The following is an 8,831-nucleotide window of genomic DNA, read 5'->3' on the forward strand; positions in this document are numbered from 1 at the left end:
TCGGGTCTCATTCCATGTATCGGGTGCCATGTTTCCATGTTCTGGGGCTGTTTTGCATCATATTTTGCTACTGAAATTTGCATGCTAGTATGCCATATTCCATGCCTTGCCATGTCTTGTTCGAGTGGCATTTGGTGCCTTAGGGTCGATCCTCGGTTCGCATGCACGTGGGCACGCATTTCGAGTTGTCTCATTTTCATCGTATGGCTACTGATGTGAGTGTGGCTGAGGTCCACTTGTGTTAGTGTAAGTCCATTATGCATTGCGTATGCCATTTCAATTCATAGCATTGCGTATGCTAGGTTGTATGTTAGAGCATCGTATATGCCATGTTACATCGTGCATTGTGTATGCCATCTCATAGCATTGTGCATGCTAGGTTGTATATTAGTTGCATTCATGCATGTCATGCATATTGCATTGTGCATGGGATAGGGGTTAGTCCAAGCACGGGAAACGAGGTACGTTCCGTACTCCGAGTGACGGAACGTGTCTCAATTCCTGGTCGCCGACACTCCGGATTATCCATGATGGAGCCTCGGTCTTGTTATGTTTATATGTGCGTTCATTTCATATCAAGTCGTGCAAATCGATTCCTCGGCCATCATGCATCGAGATGCGTGATTGGTGGCACGAGGATCGAGGACTACACTCCCTGAAGGGTAGTCATGCATACATATGTGAAAATACTTTGCCATGCCCCTTTCTTGCTCTCTGTTACAGCAAATCAAGAGTCAGCAGCCTTCCGGAGCTTGGCACGCATTCCAAGAACAATTGCAAACAGAGGCTAATTAGGGCATCGCAATGGATTTTCGCGCAAGGCAACCCGAACATGCATCATTCATCATTCGGATCAGACTTGAGGCAGTCCCTGGCTTGCATGCCAATTTATTACTTTCCTAGTTAAATTTGTAAATTAATTAGGGTTTTGTACTTATTCAGACTGTATTATTCATTTGGGACTGTATATTATTTATTCGGACCCTCTGCGCGAGGGCAATGTTGTAATAAGTGTGCGTGTGTGTGATGTATGTCTTCCAATCCCACGTCTTTCTCCCTTTTATTTACCCGCTTATGATGGTTAGATTAGGGCATGTTTCAATTAGCATACAGTATGATAGCATGTTTGTATTCATTCATCTGTTTTGCATGCACCGGGCTCGGCGCATCATACTAACTGCATTGTATTTTCAATTCAAAGTTGAATACATGTTAGCTGTAGCATTTCATATGCCATGTTTAGAATAGCCGAGCCTGCTATAGTTGCATTTTTGCATGTGTTGCATTAGGCATTTCTGTATAATTAGGATCATGCATGGATTTCTAATTAGCTTCTGTTTTGGCTTGGAGTACTCGGTAAGTTTTATGCTTTAGCATCCTTGCATACATGTGAGTGACTGCCATGAATAGCATGCTTACCATGAGGCTATATGCTTATGTGATATAACTGCCTGAATGCCTGTGGGTGAAGGTTAGGTTATTTGAATTGGAACAATTCATCAAATGTGTGTTTTAAGCCCACTAGATAGTGGCAAAATCATGTTTTTCTAAGCCCACCTAAGGGTGGCAAATCCACGTCTTAGCCTACTTGCGGGTAGCACCATCAAACCATTTTTCAAACAAACAAACATGAAATGTTTTGTTCCAATTTAGGTGATCCAGTCTATACTTGAATGCTGTGCGCATCACATAGTAAATCTAGGCTAATAACCGGAATAAGAACGCATAATGTTTTCAAAAATAGATATCATGGTTAGTAGAGGCCGATCTTTGATCGGGCGAGCGGGGGTGCTCACGAAGTGACCTTCCCCAATCGTACCTAAGTTCCTGAGCCGAGGCAACTTTGGTAATGACGGACACGTGGCAAACGAGTCAGGGTTTCCTAAATTTCTCCAAAATAAAACATTTAGGTGGCAACTCTGTATCTGGCAAAGCAGTCCATGTTTGGCACTTCTTTCAAAATCTGTTTTCTCAAAACGATTTGTCGGATTTGGACTCTTTGGTTCAGATTTAGAACCGTGACAATTTTAGAGTCCTGAACTGTAGTGACCCCAATGAACAGAACGGGATTTCCCTCCCGGGGCGTTCGGGGATGTCTACAGTTTCTGGCGACTCTGCTGGGTAGTTAGAGAACTTGACTCGAACTCATGATATCTGTTTTTGACTACACGTGTGTGTTTCTTTGCATTGCATTTGCATTGGTGCGCCTAGGACACCGTGTTTGCCATCTGCTATTCCTGAACGATTTGCCGAAGGCTTGCCTTGTCAAGGCATGACCATAAGGCTGACCGGTTATGGGCTCTGCCAGTATGGGAACACAAACCCCGATTTTACCGGGGCACCCCTTTTGACCATTCGACCTAGTGCATATTCGGAATCCATAGTGACCATTCCAAACTAGGACAGGTTGCTTACCCGATATAGGTTGTTTGAAACCGCTGCGTGCGTAGTGAAACCCTAGCTCCTGACAAAATAGGACAAGGAAACCCTACCCCAACATAGGGTTGTTTTGGCTCTCACCTGCTTGCTATGTGCTTTTAGAGTGCGTCTCTACAAGAATGCATGTATCAGTTTGCAAGTCCGGGTATCAGGCCTGCGGGCATCAAAATGTGAAGAATCAGTTTTACCTAAGGGTATCAGATTTGAGGCAGAATTTTAGGGGCAGAATTCAGTAGAGGGCACAGCCATCCTACTATGCTCGTATCTGTTTTGGTGACGTTAGGCTGAGATGCTACATGTTTTCTCTTTTGCTAAGTAGTCTGGGAACCATAGCTTCAGAAGGCTCCGATATCCCCCGGGTACATTGGACTAGTGCTGATAGACTTTGTTAGGTTAGAGATTCAATTCAAGGGCAACTAGTGTTCTTTCGCTAAGGCAAGGCAAAGAAGGGCCAGACAGGGCTCATTGGTTCATCTGATTCGACAGTCACCAGTCACATCATCAGCAGACCCGTGATGGCACAGGGTTCGGAAGAATTTGTGGTCGTGACAGTAGCGCTAAATCAGGGAACTGCCATGTAGGCTGAGACCAGTATTGAAACGCAGCGCCCATCTGGGGCATCTGCCTCACATCCAACTTTGGGACCCCAGCCGAACTTTGACCCACTTCCGCCAGCTGAAGATTTGCACGGTCCAGATCCTCGAGAAGGGTTCGCTCAAGCCTGAGTTTTCAGACCCCTGGTGCAGCCTAATGAGAGGCATTATCCCCTTGATGCTAGTGACCTCGATCTGACCGCGGTGAAAATCGCAAACCTTGAGAAGCAATTCAAAAAGGCACATGGCCTTAACTCCATTCTCGACATTGAGGATGGGCACACGGAGTCTGCCGTACGGCTCCCAGACAGATTCAAGATGCCACATATTGACCGTTTCGATGGGTCTGGAGATCCAATGGTACATATCTGACTTTTCTTGGATGTCCTGAAGCCGATGGGTCTGACTAAGCCACAAAAACTCTCTCTGTATGGAAGAACCCTGTCGGGTGTAGCAGCCACTTGGTACGCTAAGTTGGAGGACAAAGTGAAGGAAAATTGGAAAGAATTGGCTGAGGCCTTTGTCGATCAGTATTCCTACAATACCCAAGTTGAAATGACCATCCAAGAGCTTGAAGCAACTCGCCAGAACCCAACAGAGCCTTTTGTGGAATTCGTTGCGAGGTGGAGAGCAAAGGCAACACAAATGACAGATCGTCGCCCTTCTGAGAGGGATCAAGTGCAGATGATGGTGCGAAACCTTGAGCATGATATGTTGCAAAAATTGATAGTCGCTCCACTATTCACTTTCAAAAGTCTACATGAACTGGGGGTTCAGGTCGAGAATGCATTCAACAGTGGGATCATTCCCAGAACAAGGGAACTGACAAGGAGGATGATTTCAAGGAGTACCAATGCTGGAGGTAGCACTATTCCCGAACCCACTGAAATCAATACAGTCACCACAACCAACCCTTTTGCCAAGCCAAGCCTACAAACCGTCGGCCCAGCCTAAGCTCAGGGCAGAACTTTCACCCCTCTCTATATGAGCCTGACTAGCGCACTAAAAGTCCTGATGGAAAGAGGGCATCTCAAACCCCTCGATCCTCAACCTCTGCCTGACCCATTCCCAGCCAGACATAACCCCTCCAAGTACTGTGTGTACCATCAGCAGCACGGTCATGGCACCGACCGTTGCTACCGCCTTCGTCACGAGGTCCAAAATCTCATCGACAATCGGACGATAGCTCCACCTTCAGACCCCAATGACCGAACATCTCCTGCCTACCTCAATCTTATCCATATACTGCCATCCACCTATGACCCCAGCATATACATCACCCCAGCCCATCTACCCAAGCCTGAGGTGTTTATCCTAGAAAGCATGGAATTATGCATGATGGGTGCACCTGAACCTCAATCATCTCAAACCCGTGAACCCACTACTTCTGAGCTGAAGAGAATGATCGAAGATCTTCAGAGAACTGTGACGGATTTGGCCTCCGGGACATTGGCTCCATCATCAACCACATCACATACCAGGGAGTTCGTGTCAAAAGGCTCCCCAGTCTTGGACGAGCTGTATTTGAGGAATGCCATTCCCTTGGCAAAGTGGAGGCGAGTGGAAAGAACAAGATAGGGGCGGACATGGATCCCCATGAACATCTTCTGTTGGCTGTTGAGGCTTTGAAAGTTGAGGGACTGAACAAAGAGCAAGTGCTCGCAGTTGTTGCAAAAACTATGGATGACATTTTCGCCACTCAAGTTGGGGGCAGTTTGAATCAAGGGGCAAGCCGCGAGAAGGGTCGTTGTATCAGAAACGTTCCTTTTAGCTATAATCCTGCACTCAGAAGAGATCGACAAACTAGGCCAGCACCTGCTAATCCTTTTACTCGCAAAAATCCACAAACCTTGAAGTACCAACCCCGAGGTCAAAGGGTCTCCCATGCCCTTTATATGCCTTTGTCCAAAGCTCTCCAAATCCTTGTTGGACAAGGCCATTTCAAACCCCTTGAGCCTCGGCCTCTCCCGAACCCTCTTCCGGCTACACATGATGCTACCCAGTACTGCGCGTACCATCAACAAACTGGCCATACTACCGACGACTGCTTCCGTCTTCGCCATGAAGTACAGGATCTATTTGACAATGGGGTCATCCTCTCGCCGAGCTCAGCAAAGTCTATCGGCACTGGATCGGTGAATTTGAGAGGATAATGTTATGTGATCGGGGGATGAACCACCTGCAGGCAGCGCTCGATTAACTCCAGACGTGGGAATGACATGCACTGTTCTGAGCAATATGCAAATACCAGTTTTTGTGCTTTCTGACTTGGGTATTGGGTCAGTCTTGTTGTGTTGTACAGACTCAGTCTTTTCTTACTGAGTCAGTTGGGTCTATCTTGTTGTACCGAATCAGTCCTGTTTTGTTAGAGTCAGGTGATTCCAGGGGTGTTACCTCGGGCATCACTGTTTTGTTTTGTGTTTGTCTTTTTGCTTTCTTTTGAGTCTGTTTCTGTCTTGGAGCCAGTAATGCCAACAGATTTGAATGAACAACAGTGATTTTCACATTCTTGTGTTTGCTTCTGCCTTGTGCCAGTTGTACCAGAAATTCCAAATGAGATGGCAGTATCTGACTAGAAGCTGTGTCTTTTCTGTGCCTTGAATTTATTGCATCGACCTAAGTTTTCCAAAACTTTTTGAACACTGCGGTGAAAACGAAGAGGAAGGAATTCCTCGGATTTTGCAAAATTTTGATCAATTGAGAGAAAGAGAGGTGTGCTAAGCCCCTTAATGAATGAAATCATGCTTGTTAGCGTGAGTACTGAGAAGGACCCTGGCTTGATCCAGACTGGTTTCACACTATCTTCAGCGCGAGCGATTTGTCGCTTTCTTAAAAATTTTCAAAAACAAAATGTTTTGCGCGGTCCTGCGAAGACTTGTGTGGAATCGCTCTTGAGATTGTGCAGCTTAGGATCGCTCTCAGCCTCGAGACTTGAGCCCTTGCTTTCAAACCTTGACCTTGGATTCAGAGTGTTTAACGGTCAACCGCGATATAAGGCCTGTGTGGCCAGATTTGAAACAGCCCTCGAACAAGAGGCACCAAAGTCAGATCAAGAAGATCAGACCTCATCAGAAGAAGCTTGCGAAGCTAGAACAGAAACACCCCTCGAACTAGGAGCGAAAATGTCTGATGTGCTCGAAGAGCCGAAGATGGATCCTTCTGCAAATCGATATAACAGCCACTCTCTTGGATATGGATGGCTTCGAGATCCTAAAACCATTTGGCATGGACTTGTTACACTTTTACCCTTTGAGAGGCTCGCTGGGCCGAAAATCCGGAAAGGGCGACCCAGGCAAAAGTTAGAGCAAGAAAAGTTATATACAAAAAGCAAAAAGAAAAAAAAAAGAAGAAAAGAGAAAAAAAGAAGAAAAGCAAAAAAAAAAAAGAGAAAAATAAGAAAAAAGAAAAAAAAAAGAAGAAAAGAAATGAAAAAAGAAAGAAAAACAAAGCTCGCAAAGTCGAAAACCCGCGACGGGCGCCTTGGCAAAAGTTAGAGCCTAAAAAGGAAATGTTAATACCCGAGTGTACCTTAACCCCGAACTACGTAAGGCTTGATTCCCATCTTTAGGATACGTAGGCAACTTCATTCTGAAGTCCAGCCGTAAAACACTTCAAATTCGACTGTGTCCATGCGATGGTTCTGGTCATCTTTGTCTTCTCTGTATCTGAGAGTCTGGTTATGTTCGTCGCTCTGAGGACTGACTACAACGCGCTACGGCATCATTCAAACAAGGGGCAACTTTCTGTTGTTATTCAATGCGTTGCGGTGCCTCTCAAACAATGGGCCAACTTTCCGTTGCCATGCGGCTCTCTTCAAGCACGGGGCAATTTTCCTTTGGATCCGAGGTTGTGCATCTCAGGAGTAGGTTTCATGCTCGTTGAGCAATGGTGTAGACACCCCATTTTTGACTACCTTTAAGACTTGGACGTGACTGATGGTTTACTAGGTGGAGAAAGGTGTGTAGGGGAAAGGTACAATTTCTTCGGCAAAGAGAGAGTCAAATCTCAACTTCATACCCCTGTTCTGGACCAAAACAATCTTGATCAAAATATTTTAGTCTTAAAACCCTCTCTCTCAAAAATGTTTTTGAAATAAAGTTCCTACGTTGTTCTGACGCTCGCATTTTGTTAAAATTTGCGCTTTTCGGTAAACCGAGCAAGGACAAAGTGGAAATGAATGACGGAGAGATGAAATCTTTGAAAAATCTTTGAAAATACCTTACTTAGGGGTTTGAAGTTGAAGAAAAGAGGAGAAGAGGGAAGAAATCCAGTTGGGGAAGAAAATGGGCATGAACCGTTAAGAAAGAGTCGAACAGCCCTCGCGAATCGGGCCTATTCATTGGCATACTTGGAATCAAGCTATGAGGCCACCACCGTTGGAAATAATACTTCTGGGGCTTCATTTTGCACTCAAGAATCTCCGAAATCCAATTCCGGACGGGGAAGATATAGTTGATTGAAGTAGGGCATCACTCCAGTTGGATCGAAATCTGCGCGGTTTCACCAAAAAGGGAATAACTTTTTCCACAGGAGGAATTTTAATGCAAGGTTTGCGCTATTGGAAAGATAACTTTCGGGGCTTCAATTTGGACACTTGAATGGCCACCATTGGACTTCCCAATCACCCACCGGCCACATTTCTTCCCGGCAGCCCATTTTTTTTCCTGAAAAGTAGCTGGCCGGCCAGAAATGCCAGAAAATGTAGCAGGCCGGCCAGAAAAGTCAGAAAAAGTAGCCGGCCGGCCACATTTTTCTGGTGGATGATATTTTTTGCCCATTTAAACTAGCCGGCCATGATCCTTGTCCCAAATACATTCTAGCCATGTATTTTGTTTTACACTTCACCAATGTCCGAGGGTTTGGCCCTTTTGGGGGGAAACTTGATTCATTTCCCTCCATTTTTTTCCCCCATTTTTCCCCCTCTTTTCCACCTCTTTTGCTTATAAAACCAGCAGCTCCCAGCTGTGTTTAAAGGTTACAAAAATACCCCCCAAGCCTCTTGCTTTGTATCTCTCTTTCTCTATATTTCCAAGCTCCAAACTCTCAAGTCCTACACCCATTTTCTTCACCAACCCATAGCCCCACCCTTCCATCCTCCATTCCAGCAGCTGGAGGTTGTTCTTCAGAGCCTAGGAGTGCTGCATCTTGGTCCAAAAGGGTGCCAAAGACTAGTCTTCAAGGGTGAGTCCCTATTATCCTTTTTTTATGCTTTATTTTGTTCAATACATTAGCCATACTTGCTTGCTGTTTTGGGCTCTGACCCTAACTGGAACTAGGCTTATTTTGAGCTATTTTTCATATTTGTTTAAGGCCCTCTCACTGTTTGAGGCCTCCTTGTTGCACTTGTTTCATTAGCTCCCTTGTATGCCATTTTCTTGTGTAGTATTTTTGGCCTATGTATAAATTGTTTTGAGGCATGTCATAAACTATAAAAGGGCTTATTTTGAGCCCTTATTCAATGTTGTTGAAGGGCTCATCACTGTTTGAGGCTCCTATCTTCCACTTGCCTTTATATCCCTTTTTTGGCTCCATTTTTGCATGATTTATTAGCCTCTTTTGCTTCTGTTTTTGGACTCTGATCAGAACTGAAAACAGCCTTGTTTTGACCCCCTCTTCATGTTTCATTAAGGGTATTTTACTGTTTGAGGCATCCTTTTTATACTTTGTGTTATAGCTCTCTTTTTGGCCTTGTTTTGCATAGTATTTTGAGCATGCTTGTGTACTGTTTTTGGCTCGGTCATAAACTGTAAAAGGTCATATTTTGGGCCCCTCTTCAACATTGTTGAAGGGCCCTCATCC

Source organism: Camellia sinensis, chromosome 8, assembly GCF_055761805.1.
Source record: "Camellia sinensis isolate YWXY chromosome 8, ASM5576180v1, whole genome shotgun sequence".
In the NCBI taxonomy this organism is placed as follows: Eukaryota; Viridiplantae; Streptophyta; class Magnoliopsida; order Ericales; family Theaceae; genus Camellia; species Camellia sinensis.